Source organism: Nyctereutes procyonoides, unplaced genomic scaffold (genome assembly GCF_905146905.1).
Source record: "Nyctereutes procyonoides isolate TBG_1078 unplaced genomic scaffold, NYPRO_anot_genome, whole genome shotgun sequence".
In the NCBI taxonomy this organism is placed as follows: domain Eukaryota; kingdom Metazoa; phylum Chordata; class Mammalia; order Carnivora; family Canidae; genus Nyctereutes; species Nyctereutes procyonoides.
Window position 1 is genome coordinate 19,608,757 of NW_026575042.1, and position 14,673 is coordinate 19,623,429.

General features: G+C 43.3%; 1 protein-coding gene across 14 annotated transcripts in view; it reads left to right on the forward strand.

The window, feature by feature from the left end:
• Positions 1–677: 677 nt before the first annotated feature.
• Positions 678–14,673, forward strand: part of THRB (thyroid hormone receptor beta) — a 377,890-nt gene continuing 363,894 nt past the window's right edge. For 5 of the 14 annotated variants that reach the window (XM_055321028.1, XM_055321013.1, XM_055321031.1 and 2 more), the window contains exon 1: positions 1,729–1,890. The gene's annotated coding sequence lies outside the window, so the exon portion shown is untranslated. Of the gene's footprint in view, positions 1,076–1,574; positions 1,600–1,728; positions 1,891–2,219; positions 2,236–2,338; positions 2,680–14,673 lie in introns of those variants that run through there. The other 9 variants (XM_055321016.1, XM_055321021.1, XM_055321014.1 and 6 more) reach the window with 7 other exon arrangements.

A 14,673-nucleotide genomic window follows, 5' to 3' on the forward strand; every position in this document is an offset into this window, starting at 1 on the left:
TTGGCAACCCTTGTTTGCCATCATGGAGTCAGCCCTCCAAGGGCCAATTCATGGAATCCTTAGTAGTTCATGTTGTTTCAATAAGGGTGCATTAAAATTGCCTTTCCCCATTGTTATATAACATTGTTACAATCATAGTCTCATGAATTGTTTGAATAATGCCATGTTATTTATTTAATGTTTTAATTTACTCTTCATTTCAGAAGTTTCCAGGCAAAATGAGATCAGAAAAACAAAGCCATTTGAACAAAGCGAAGCAACAGTGTTTATTGTACTTCATTCTCTGTATGATGTTTCCCTCTTAAGAAGGACTTTAGCTCCAAGTCATCCTCAAGAAGAAGTAAAAAAAAAAAAAAAAAAAAAAAAAAATTCAAAGTTCCATCACGGTTTGGGGCCTATTATCCACCTTTGTGAAGGAAGGCTGGCATCACGCTCCTCCCGCTCTGCCCCCTTATCACCAAGTGATTCACATGGTTCCCTGGCCCCTGCCAAGATCAGGCTGTCCACTGTTGTGGCCTGTCAGAGTCCAGCTCTTTCCTCAGTGGCCAGATATCTCAGCCACAGTTGGCCACCAGGGGGCCGCCCATTTGGAACAAGCGGTGAAGCCTCCACAGCTTTCCTCCAAACCAACCAAAACATCCCGGGGCAGCTTTGGAGCAAAGCCCAGGAACTTCCCTGCAAGGGAGAGCAACTTCTCTCCAGCTACAAAACCTGCAAGTCCTATATAGTGTAGCCTCCCCACGAGTGAAAACTAAAGCACGGATTAATCGCCGAGAAGCCTTGGGATTTTAAGGTCGGTGGAGTCTGACCGGGAGGCCCCTCCCTCTCGCCCGGGAACCCTGGGGTCTGCGACTACTTCTTGAAGCACCTGAAACACTCTCTATCGAGGCGCGAGGCGCGGGCGTCAGTTCCCGAATTCCTGAAAGTTGCGGTTGTTAATGCTGTCAGCCGGGACGGTGGCTCCTCGCCCCTTCCCCTTTCCGTGGGATGCTCCCAAGAAACTGGAATAAATCACACGTCACCGGCTGGAAATTTGGAAAACGCTCCAATAGATCATCTATACATTGCTCAGACGGTTGAGTATCCAAATCGTCATAGCTCTATCACGTCGCTGTGCCAAAAAAATGTGGATATTGAATGATGAAGTAGAAACTGTTTTAATCGCATCTATAAGAGAATAACTGTACTCTGTCGTCAAAATAGTTGTGTTGCAATTATAGCTTCGTCCCGACTGCATTTTAGCTTTTTGGGTACTCAGTATTTTTACAAGCATTCTTCTAGCGCAGAATGCAGCTGCCTGCTTCATTTTCTCTCAACCTGAACCCCTGGCTTTCAAGGCGTGGGGTGGGGGTGGGGGCGGGGGGTGGGGGTGGGGGCGGGGGCGGGGTGGGCATTTTAGAGATTCATATCGGCCTGGGGCAGAACTCTTCAAGAGCTTAAATTATATTCGTCTTCCGGGTTTTATTTGTACATATCCAGGGCAAAGACAAATTAATATAGGGCAGCCCTTCTGGAACCTGCGGAGTGTCTCAACTCTGCACACATCTCCCGGGATGTGCGTAATTGTGCGGAGGGGTGTCTCCCGCAAAAGCAAGCCAGGTATTTTCCGGGTGGGGGGGTGGCGGGTGCCGGTGAGGGAACTCCCGACGGCCCGGCCCGTGGGAGGCCCCAGGAGGAGCCAGAGCGCTCGGTCTGCCCGACACGCGCCACAAGTGGTTTGGAGAAGGAGGGAGGAGCGCAGGGGCAGGGGCCGCGCCGGTCCCGCCCGGCCAGGCAAAGCCCGTGCTCCGGGAAGGTCCCCCGCCTGCTTGTCACTCGTCCCCCGTTTCTTCCTTTCGGCCGCCCAGAGGAATGACGCCCGAGCCCGAGCCGCGGTGCGCACGCCGCCGGGTGGGTGGGCGCGCGGCCGCCCTGCGAAGGGCTCCCGGGGTGGGAGGGGAGGGAGCGCCCGAGCCTGGGGAGGCAGGTGCGGAGGCGGCCGGCCCGGCGCGGTGCGCGCGTGGGCCGCGGGCAGGGGTCCGCGCGCGCCGAGGGGCGGGCGCTCCTGGGCGCCTGCGGGGAGCCGGGCGAGGGGCGTCGGGGGCCGGCGGGGCGGGCGGCTGGGAGGCCATTTCCTCGCTGCGCCCCTGGCGGAGCGGGCTGGGCTTGCTCTTGGCCGCCGCCGCGCGGGTAGGTGCAGGGGAAACCAGGTCACCGGTTCGCGGACGCGGCGCGGAGCCGGCGCCCGGGCCCGGAGTAAGGCAGCGGCCGGGGAGCGGGCCGGGGCGGGCCGGGCGCGCGGGGCGCCCGGAGAGGCGGGGACGCGGCGGCCCGGACCGCGCTCGCTTCCTACGCCTATAAAAGTGGAGCGGCCGGGGAGGGCCGGCGCGGCCCTGGCGGCGGCCGCCTCTCTCGCCCGAGGAGTTGACATTTTGCAGGACTCGCGCGACGTCCCGTCGCCGGCGCTCCCCGGGACCCCGCCGCCGGGAGGAGGGGGCGGAGGAGGGTGGAGACTGCGGGGCTCGGCCAAGGAAGGCGCACATCCTCGGGCGGGCGGCCGTGACGCGGCGGGGATTAACTTTGCATGAATAACGTGAGTGCGCTTGGAGAGGAGACCTTCTGCTCCCGGGCTCGGGGCAAGCGCCCGCAGGCTGCCTTCCCCGGGCAGGGGCGCTCCACCCAGCCGCCTCCAGGGCACCGGTAATGCGGCGGGAGGACTGCGCGGAGGCGGGGGCGTGCGGGGCGGGGGCGCCGCGGAAGCCGAGCGGGGCGCGCGGGCGGCGGAGCGGGGCGCGCGGGCGGCCGGGCGTGGGCGCGGGGTGCCAGCCGCGGCGCTCCCTGCACCCGGGGCCGGGGACGTGCCCCTCGTGCCCCTCGTGGCCCTCGTGCCCCTCGTGCCGCGGCGGCAGCCGGGGAGCCCCCGCGTGGGCGGCGGCGAGCAGGGGGGCCGGGGGCCCCCTCCAATCGCAGCGGCTCTGCTCCCCGAACCCCCAAGCCCCGCTGTTGACAGGCTCCTTGTGAAATGGAGTTTGGCATCCTCAGCGCAGAACCGAGTGGAAGTTTCCATGATGAGGAAGTTCTGTGACACGGGGGTTCGGAAAAGGTTGGCAGACACGGGGTGGGGGGGCGGGGAGGCGGTTTAAAGGGACTGTGGGTCCCCGCGTCCCCCCCTTTTTCCCCTCCTGCTCCGGAACTCCGGGGTTTGGAAAGGAGAATAATCCCGAATGTTGGCGTGCGCTGCTGCCGGTGCCTGGCGACTTGCCCCCCCCACCCCACCCCACCCCCCCGCCTCCTCAGGGACTCGGTGGCGATTTCGCCAGCCTCCCGGGTCGCGCCGCTTCGCCTTGCTCTTCTTTTGACGCAGCATCTTCCTCGGAGTCGCCCCGAGTTGGTTGCGGTCACCAGGAGTCGTGCCAGCTGTGCCCTCCCCCGCCCCGCCCCCCCTCCCTCGGAGGACGGCTAAACGGGGGGAGTTGTTTTTTTTGTTTTTTGTTTTGTTTTGTCTTTTTTTTACCCCTAATGGATCGCGTCCTTCTTAGCTGAGGTTGTCATTTTGGAGGAGGATTTCCCAGTGACCATGTAGGATTATTATTAGTGCTAATTCTTAAGCCTTCCGATTTGTAGGGGGGCCGGGGGGTGGGGAGGGGGAAGGGGGGGAAGTATGGAATGTTTTGTGGTTTTTTTTTTTTTGACTTATTAAAGGTTAAATTATCATTTTCCAAATTAGGAAATTTTACAGAAAGGGTCTAGAAGCTTAACAATTCATAAACTAAAGTCGAAGACAGAGAAAAGAGTTTACCTGTGCAAACAAGTTCAGACTCTCCTCCACCTTCCCTTCTCCACACACATTTAGAATTTGTGAAGATTCAAACGCTGTGCCTCATCGTCAGTAAATAAATTTGAACCCAGGTCCTCCTCTTAGCCTTGTTACTGGTCTCAGGTGCCAGTGAGATGCAGTTTTAAAGACCAGTTTTGAAGTTCAGAAAATTAAGCACTCCTTGGACAGCATATTAATGTCAGAACACAGCAGGTTTTTCTAATGGTAAATGTACTGGATCATGAGAGCTATCGAGCAAATATCTTTACATTATTTGGCTTGATTTTAGTTTAGCATCCCTATTGACATTGTAATAGTATGTAGCATGCACTAGATTACAGAGTGATAAAAATTGCATTTTAGTTAAAATATTCTATGATTCAGTATGAAAATTCACGGAGACTGATCTGCTCCCTAATTCACTTCTGCTTACCTTTCTTATTCTGAAACCAGTCAAAGACTAGGAAACATTAAAGAGAAAGTATTTTGATGAAAAGCATTTTGAGCAGCGGATGTTTTTAGAAGTTTTCATGCTGGTTGGCTAAAGGTTTTAACTGAGTCTAACAGAGATTCAATAGTAAGTGATTTGTTTGGGGTACTGTACGGGAGAGCATTGATGAACAACAATTTATTATTTGTGTATGTTAAACTGACACTATCAAAATCTTATTTTTATTTATTTATTTATTATTTTTTTTCAAAATCTTATTTTTAATAAATTTCAAAGTTTTATATATATTGGAAGTGGGACCATCTGGTAGTAGATATGATTTGCTTTTCTTATTTAGTGAGTGAGAGAAGTGCTACTAAATATAGCCATATAACTATTTTTTTAATGAAGCAATTCCTGTTGGGATTATAATGCAAAGGCATAATTTTATTAATATTGGCATATTGTTTTTATGGAGTAACTGACTTTACAAGAGGAATAAACATTCCATTTCTCCCCTTTCAGATTCTTTATTTTGCCATCATGATGAATTAAGAACTTCTTTTTAATCTAACATTTTTGAGAAGAGGTGATTTCTTAAAATGTCCTTAAGAGAAGAGAAGGTTGTGGATTCCTTTCCCTTCCTAGGATTTTTGCAGTTGTTTTGCAGCATGGCATGTGTAAAGCCACAAATGGGATTGCAAGTTTGTTTTTGGATTTTTTTTTTTTTAGTAAGCTCATCTTTTTGATGGAAATCCGAGTAAAGATGACTGGTTTCTTTAGCTCCTTTTTGTCATTCTAGTGTAAGATGATGTGTCACCTTCTTAAAAAGCCCTTCCATGAGCTCACGAGCAAAGACAGCCCCCCTCATTCCTTCTCAGAACCATTACACTGCTTTTAGTTTCTTCTTTTTTTTCCTTCCTTGGTCTTATTTGCAATCTGAATTGCCATTTCAGTTAGTACTTGTTGAATACCTGTCTCCCCTGTCTAGAGTATAGAGTCCATGAGAAAAAGGCTTGACTGACTCTTTAACTCTTGATTCTCCAACATCTTACTCAGTGCTTGGCACACAGTTGGAACTGGAGAGATCTTTGTTAAATAAATGAACGGTTGTGCTCAAACATTGTGTTCCTAAAAATACCTAAGCATCCAAAGTGGGTACCAACTGGGTATAGCAAGACCATACCAAGACACAATGTGTCTGTGTGTGTGCTATGTGTACATGGTTCAATTTTTATCTCTGTCTCCCCCACCCCCTTTTTTTTTAAGATGAAAGCTACTCCCGTTCTATATAGGACAATGCTGAGAGTTATTTCTGCGAGTTCTTCCTGGGAGCATTTGCCTCTGAGTACACAGAAGTCCTCAGCAGTAGTTTGTCTTACACATTACCTTGATTCCCTGAAGACATTGACCTTCAACTCCTTGGGTACCAGCAGAATCTTTATGAGTTCCAGAGGCATTGTCAGAGCTAAGAGTGAAATTCCAGGGAACAGACTTCACTGGATGATAGCAGTGACTTCTCACTCAGCAGGTTCTGGCATAGCCTCTGGCCTTGGCAGCCCTAAGGGGACCAAGGGTGTGTGGTGGTGTAGCTGGTCTACAAAAGTAGCAGCTGGGAAAGGAGCAAAATAGGACTGTGAGGGAATAATACAAGATTGTAAGGGCCCTTGGGGGGTAGATTTAAAAATAACCCGGCGGTTATCCTGTATGGTAAATTAAGTCATTCAACGTTTCCCCTTTGCCTCCTTTCATCACACTTTCGTAAACAGATTCTGAACCAGATGATTGTGGGAAATATTACATTATCTGAGTTTTCAAGTGACCAAGGTGTGATACCCAAAGGATCATCTCCAAATTAGCTATTCTTGGAAACTCTTTTGACAATTGAGATAAAAAGGAAATTACAATGGGTGATTATAGTAATTTGTTTTTGTTTGTAGAGTATAGACTTTCAGAATGTGTCTGCATAAATACATAGTAAAAATGCCACAAAATGATGAGATTGGTGAAAATGGTAAGGGAAGGAAGATCAATATCTTATGTAGGAGTAAAGATAATTAAACTGAAATCCTAAATGCTTATTGCCTTGGAGTATTTACTTTAGCTCTGAGCTTCTCAGTGGCCAAGTTAACAGAAAAAAAAAAAAGAGGGTCTGAAGATGGCAGGTATGTAAGGATACATCACATAACATTGTAGAAGGCTTACTATGGTGTCTGGCAACTAGTATATACTTCTGTGAAATATCAAATCATGTAAAGGCCAATACTTGAACTTCAGTTCTACAGAAAATGAAGTTCTTTTTTTGGTCATCTTTTATGAGAATAAAAAATGCAGAAGGCATAATGATGAAAAGGAACCCAGTAGGTGTTTGTCTTTGGGAGCCTGAGCTACTGTGGTTCAGCAGTGGAGATTCTGGCGATTGTCCCCAGTGCAAAAATAGAGCTCAGAAAACCTAGAGGAATGAATGGTTAACATGTTCTTTAGGCCGACTTTCTCAAATATCCAGTGTCTCAGCCAGGCTTTTGACTAGAGCAATCTGAGAGGACAGAACAGCCAGGTACTTGAAAATGACCCTATGGCCATAAACTCTCCGAACAGGTGGTCTTGACCCTTTGCTTTAGTCTATATAGCTCTTATCACCCTCCAGGGCAGTTGAATTTTTGTTTACATTTTGCTTCCCTCTCTAAACTGTGATGGAAGGACTGTGGGTTTATTCCTGCTTGACTCCCCAGCACCTAGCAAAGACTTGGACACATGGGCACAGGGAAACACTTGTTCGAAGACTGAATGGGAGAGGGAAAGGGGTAGTGTTTCTCTTTCTCTTCTGATATTGGTATTGTCATCTTTTGATTTAGTTTTGCCCAAAGTGAATATTTGCTGCCTGGATTGCATCAGATGTCTATATCACAGCTACAAGGGCTTGTTCTAGTTTCTGAACCGGTTGAGCGATGGATGGAAAATCAACTCCTTGCTTTTTTTGAAGTCATTTTGGTTATTTGATTCGGTTTCTCATTTGGTCTACTAAAATTTGTGCACCTACTATGTGCCTGGTTCCACTAGTCATTTTGCAGCTCAGTGTGCAGCCTAGTGACCTATAAGAAAATATTTATATATTAATAGAAAGGGATTATGAAATGATCTCCACCGTGATGGAATAGATATGCCTGTTGGGCTCCCTCATATGGTCCCCTAGATGAAATAAAGTTATTTTCATCTGAGGAGGTGATTGTTTTGTGGTTTCTGTAGCCTATGTGTATTTGTATAAATTGCAGTGGGATTCAGCCAGGATCTTCTTGGTATCCAAGTGGTGCTGGATTGAATATATTTAGGTCAGTGAGTCTTTTATGAAGGATGTTCACTCTTCACCTTAACTTCCCAAATTTGTTAGTCAATTATGATGTTTAAGTAAGTTGGGGAGGGGTAAGTACCCAAATCACTGGGTCACAAATAATGTATTTCCTATGCTTCTCTCAGCAGTCTGGCCAACTGACAGCTAGAATGGTGCTCATGTTGTTTGGTCCATACCGTCCTAATTTCAAGGGACTTTGGAAACTTTATGTGCTGGCAGCTGTTCTTGTGCAGTACTATTTTTATTGAGTGAGAAACTGAGCTCTGCTGTGAACTTAGGTATCTCTTCCAAATGGCAAGTTAGGAGAGTCTGGAATTAAGACCCAGGAACCTTGACTTTGTGTCCCCAGAATCTCACTGTAGCCTTTCCATTATGATGGTCAGACACTCTAACATATACATATATGCATATAACACATAATAATACATATTATAACATGTAATGTGTATACAATAGTGTTAACTGTATGTGAAATAAAATGCTTATACAGGTGTGTCTGCTAAGTGAGAGTAATATATAACAACTGAGAAAGGATTGATCCAAACTAAATTCCTCATTCAACTTCCTAATTCCATAACAGGCATAATAGTTTCTCTTTTGTGGCTTGATTCAGAAAGTCATGAGTGATAAGCTGATTAAAGTAAAAGCTTGGACAAAGGAATGCAACTTGACAGCAGGTATGTCTTCTTGCTTTGGGAAATACACTGTTGTGACTCATCTGGAGGCTTTGGGAGTGTTTATGATGAAAAGAGTAGAGAAGATAGTCATGATTTTAGTGGCATGATGCATGACCATGACATTCAGGAACCCATTGAATATTCTGATTTGTGATGTACATTATTCAGTGGTTCTTGAGAGGGTTCAGATATATTTTTTCCCTTAAGACTCTGTTTTCTCAGATTTCAACAAAGCTTGCACAGAATAGGTGCTCAAAAAAATAACGATTAATAATAGTGATTATGACATTCCTGGGTTTGGGTCAACTTTTTCGTATTTCTCCATATGCATAAATGTGACAGCAACTTGCGCGTCCGTGCATGCAGAATCTGCCTCTGTGACAAGTGTGTGTGTCGTGTTCTTATATATAGTAAAAAAGGCAGTGCTTGTCTCTGGCTTCGATTGTGGTTCCCATGCCCAGCTTCCAGGTCATGGTGAGAAATGCCACAGCCAGACTGAGGTCCCATGCTAAAAACCCTGTCATCACTTTAAGTCCTTCTCCCTACTCCTGAATATTTTGGCAGATCGTCCTCTTATTTTATGTTTTACTCATTTAACTATTCACTTATGTTACTCTATGGTCAATTATGTTTGGGAGATCCTGAGTTTAACAACTTAATGTGAGAATTTTTCAGAGATTATGTTTATGCTAGGGTGCATTATGAATTCCAAGAAGGAGAGCAAATAACAAAATCTATTTGATCACTGTATTCTGTGTGTTTGTGTGTGTGTGTGTGTGTGCGCGCGCGCATAAAAACTCAGATGGCTTAAGTTCAGTGCAAGAGGTTGTGAAGAACAGTTCATAGCATTACACTTAAAATTAGTCTCATTTGTTTTAATGAGTATGTTTGATAATGAGTGATAAGTCCTAGGAGCAGTATCACTCCCCACAGCAGAACCTTGTTGCTTTTTCACCGAAAAAGTCTATCAGTTTGTATTCAACACTGATTCATGTTACCACTGTTGAAATGTTTTTGCAATGATGCAAAAATAAATCATGCTAAATTGCTGTTACTTTTTAAACATTATAAAATGTATCTTTTCTTGACTTCGTTTCTGATATTTAGATATATTAATTTACGTGAACCAGAGAATGTTTTATTTCTGCCATATGTGTTTTTGTTTACTTTTTTGAATTTTCACTTAAGCCTCACTGTAATTTCTATTCCAATTCCAGCATCTAGAGATCTAGAATAATGTGTCTGGATCTGAATTGTAGCTACAATAGGGGAAGTATAAGGTGGTATATCCTTATATTATTGGTCCTTTAATTTAAAAAAAGGAACCAGGGAAACCTTGCACAGAAAAATCTTCTTAAAAACAATTTCAGTTATGAGCTTTGTAGATAATGAACATATCAATTTATCATGTAGTGTGGTAGTTGGAAGGGATTTGAAAACATCTTCCATTGAGGCCTCTCAAAAAAATAAAAAAATAAACGCCTAGGCATTTGGCTTATTAGTTTGCTCTCACACACTATAGCTTCATAAACAGGGAAAGGCATCCTCTGCAGTGTACTCTATATGCATTCATTTGCTGTTAATTAAGAATATGTGTTTGGATTTATCTTTATTGAGGTTACCACCAAAACCAAGCCTTAAAATGAGTAAATTTATGTTTTGTATCCTGGAACCCGTCCATACTTTCATTCTTCCATCTCTTCATCTGTACCTCTGTCCCACTACTTATCATCCATCAATCCATCCATCACATATGCATTGGACATCTGCTGGGTGCCGAACTCTGGTAGGTGCAAAGACACCATGGTCAACATTTAAAAATCTTTGCTGTAGAAATGCTCAGAGACTCCTGGGGCAATCTACAGAATTTAGTGTATAACAGTGTTTCTCCACCTCAACCATTGGCGTTTGGGACCAGGTAATTCTTTGCTATAGAAGGCTGCCCTGTGTGTTGTTGGGTGTTTAGTAGTATCACTGGGCTCTACCCACTAGATATCAGTAGCTTCCCCCCCCCCACTCCATTTGCAGCAATCAAAAATGTCTCCAGATATTGCTAAATGTCTCATGGGAGGCAAATTCACCCTTCCTGCAAACCACTGGTGTAGAGTTCCTTCCCACTCCACCAGGGCTGTGGAGTGGCAAGGTGTGGAATCATAGCCTGGCTTCACCTGGCTTCTTTTTTTTTTTTTTTTTAAGATTTTACTTATTTATTCATGAGAGACAGAGAGAGAGAGAGAGAGAGAGAGAGAGAGGCAGAGACACAGGCAGAGGAAGAAACAGGCTCCATGCACGGAGTCCTATATGGGACTTGATCATGCCCTGGGCCAAAGGCAGGGGCTAAACCGTTGAGCCCCACAGGGATCTCCTCACTTGGCTTTTTTGCAGTTTCCTTATAAAATGGAGTCATGTAGCATTTGACTCATAGTTAAGTGTTCCTAAATATCAGTTAATATAGTTATGGTAGAATTAATACTTAAACAGGCAATTAAAATCTTGATAAGTTCTGTAATGGTGTGAGTACAATACACTATAGAAACCCAGAATTGGGAGTAGGGTGAGTTCTAGGCAGAACACCATAAACCAATGTATGAAGTGGGCTAAAAAGCATGAAACCTTTGGGAAACTGCAGGGATCCAGATCTGATTGATGTTCAATGGACAATAAATGAGACTGTTGGAACAGGCTGGAGACACATGGTAAAGACTTTTCTGGTCACAGTAAGAAAGAGACTTTGTCTTAGTAGCATGAAGAGACTAAAGAATGTTTAGCAATTCAGATTTTTATTTTAGAAGAGTTCTTTGGGATGTCTTAAATGAGAGAGAGACTGGAAATGATGAGTCCAGTTAGAGACTCTTGGAATAATCCACTGAGAAATGAAGGCTTTCGGAACCCAGGCGGTTATATGTTGCTGTGATGTCTTTGGGAACAGATTTCAGTTTTTCCAATATGTGACAAAATTTTTCTAAGTTAATTCCAATAATGAATATTTTTAGCAAGATGGCTCTACATTTGGGGGAATTTCAAGTTTAATTTGAAAGCAGATTACATGATAGATTCTCTTTAGAATGTTTTCAAATAAAGCTTAATTTTAAGACCATCTCACAGCCTATTCATAGCTGAATATTACTCAGGGGTTTCTCTGCTATTATATACATAGATCTACAGTTCCCAGTCACACAGAAGCATACTTCTACACAACTACATTGAATTATCATTGACATTGTTGCATTCAGATTCATTATTTAGTATTAAGTATTGATTTTTCTGACTGATAGGGATTTTATTTCTTTAATGATCAAAATTAGAGATAGATGGAGAACATGAATGAATGAATGGCTAAGAAATTATGGGAAGACTACCAAATAGAGAATAAAAACATTTTGGACAAGTGTTTTGACTTATTTGAGTTTTAATTTCCTTAGTCATAAAACAGTAAAATTTATCTAGATAAATTAGATAATCTCACAGTCATCCTTAGTGCAGAGATTGGCAAGCATTCTCTATAATAGGCCATTTAGTATTTTCAGCTTTTCAGGACATATAGTCTGCACTGAGACTACTCAGTTCTGCTGTTGTAGTGTGAAAGCAGCCATAGATGGTATGTGAGTAAATGGTCATGGCTGTGTAGCAAAAACTGTATTTACGAAAACAGAAGGTGGGTTATAGTTTGCTAAACCCTGCTAGGCCAGCAGGAATACAATAGAAATATAATGTAAGCCACATATGTAGTTTGAAATTTTATTGTAGCCACATTATAAATATATAAAAAGCAACCAGTGAATTCTATTTCAACAATATATTTTATTTCACCCAAAATATTAAAAGTATTATTAACTTGTAATCAATATAAAATATTAATGAGATGTTTTACCTTTTTTGTACTAAATCTTCTAGTATGTATTTTACACTTGCAACACATTTCTACTTTGACTAGTCCCATTTCAGGTGCTCAGTAGCCACTTGTTGGCTAGTAGCTGCTGTAATTGGGCAATATGACTTTAGCCTTAAAAATGTATTTTACCAAATTCCATGGAAAAATAAATTATATGCTTATTTCAAGTGATTGAGAAATTTTTTTCTGCCACTTATATAGATTAGGAATACATTTTGAAATAAATGTGCAGTGGCTAAAACTGTTTATTTTTCACTCATGTGAAATTAAAAACTGCTCTTCCTGATTAATTGGTGGCTATGCTCCATAGCCATTCTAGGGAGTCCCAGTGCCTTGGGTCTTACGCTTCTCCATCTTCTGCTCATGGCTGCCAAGATCATGTCTTCACTGTATCAGACCGTTGAGAGGGAATGAGAGAGTGGAGAAGCACACTGGCTTCTAACTATCTTGGTTTGAAAGTGACACAAAACCATTTTGCTCTGCTTCCAAATTGCATGTCCCCACCTAAATGGACTAGGATGGGAATCACAATCCCAACTTCACAGCAGCTTTCCAGTGATGACTCTATACTGGGTAAAGGGGAACAAGAACTATTTGGGGGTCAGAGAGCTGTCTTTTCCATACTGTGCTATTCTATTTTTTAAAATTTTCATGTGGCCTTCATCACATTTCTGTCTTGTTACTTTTGGAGGCATTGACAAGTGATGAAAACATCTTGACAGCCGTGAGGTAACCCATTTCTGTGTTTTGGTGCAGTACCACCCTCCCATCTGACCTAATTCTCTTTCCTTACTTCCTTCTTACTCATATGGGGTCATCTTTAATCTTGCTGGACCTGATTTTTCCTTTTAGTCTTTGATCATCATTTTATTTCCTTGATAGATTTATGTGAATCATAATATGCACATAGTGTTGGGAGCTTGCCAATCAATCCTGATATTACTGGCACATTATTAGAGTGCTGCTTTTTTAAAGGAAACTAAAATTTAGAGTAAAGATATCAGTGAGCAGAGGCCAGAGCTGATTCTTGATGTGTTGACAGAGGTACTGAAGCCATTTTCCTGGAATCATTTTACAGAACCTCAGACTGTTTAAATAAATGACTCATTACATAATATCTTGACTAAAAATACCAATTTTCCTAGTATTTATCCTCCTTATCATTGCTTACTACAATGGGGAGCCTTCTCTTTTTTAGCCAAAAAGGGTGTTTGCTTGTTTTCTTCCCAAATTATAAACATGCTTTATCAAATATTCAGCATGTTCTATAGAAGTGCCTCCTGTGAAGGAAATGTAAGAGGGGCATGAATAATAAAAGTGAGGTAAGTGAAAGGAACAAAGAAGCCTTTTCCTTCTAACTGCATATTTTACCTTTTTATAAACCTTATTATTTAATTATTATTAAAATGTCTTATTCTAAGAAGTAAGGAAATGCAAAGCACACATGCATTTTAACTTATTAAGAAATAAGGCCCACCAATGATAAGAAATATCATGCTGAGGACGTGTAAAAGAAAAAGAAGTAACTGTATCCCTTTAAATTAGCCGAGGTAGGGTTGTATTTGACTCTACAAGCCTATTTTTATGAAATATTTTGCAATGCTTTTGAAAATTAAATTTTGCAAAAGTAAGAAATTAATCCTGATAAATGCCTCTCAGGTACAGAATTCAGCTCATTAATTCTTGATATTCCTAAATAGGGAAGAGATAATTCTCTGAATAATCCCTAACTTGTTACTAGCCCATCACTGGGGTCTCTGGTGCTCAGGGTAACTCACAGTGTGGGTGCCAGTAATGAATGTTTTATTTTAAAATCCTGTCACAGGTAGGGAGGAGAAACCCTCCCTGCCCTCCACTCCCCTTATTGACCAAGTGGGTTGTGGCGAAGGGAAAGCTGGGGGTTCTGAGTCCTGGATTTGTTGAGAGCTGAGGTATTGGCGAGAGGGATCAGGATGTGGGGTGCTGGACATCCATACAGGTGTTGAGTTGGTCATCTAGCTTCGCCCCTTTCTAGCTTATGATCTCTCTGGCAAGCTACTTAACTGCTTTGAACTTCAGTCACCCCATCTGTGCTTACACCACAGCATTGTGGAAGAGATCATGTGAGATCATGATTATTAACTGCTTAACCAGTACATAGTACCTGATGAGTGCTCAGTACATGGGAAACAATTTTTGTTATCATTTTATTATTGCAAAAATTGTAAAAGCAATGGGTTCAGTAAACCTGCATCCTGAAGTTCTAGAGCATTATTATCCAAAAGGCAGGAAATTAAAGAAACCCAGGAGTCAACCCAGTGAATTTCTATAATCACTTTGCATCATTAATTATTCCTTATTCAGTTTTATGATGCCTTTATTAGTAACGGTCTCCTTTTTATAGATCACCTAGCATTTTCAATCTCAAGAGGTATGTTCTATGGTCAATCGTTGAAGTTAGTGAACCCTCAGTTTTTGAGGAAAATTATAGATGTTACCTACACAGGACTCCAGCCTCTTGAACACAAATTTGAATCTCCTGCTTGTAGT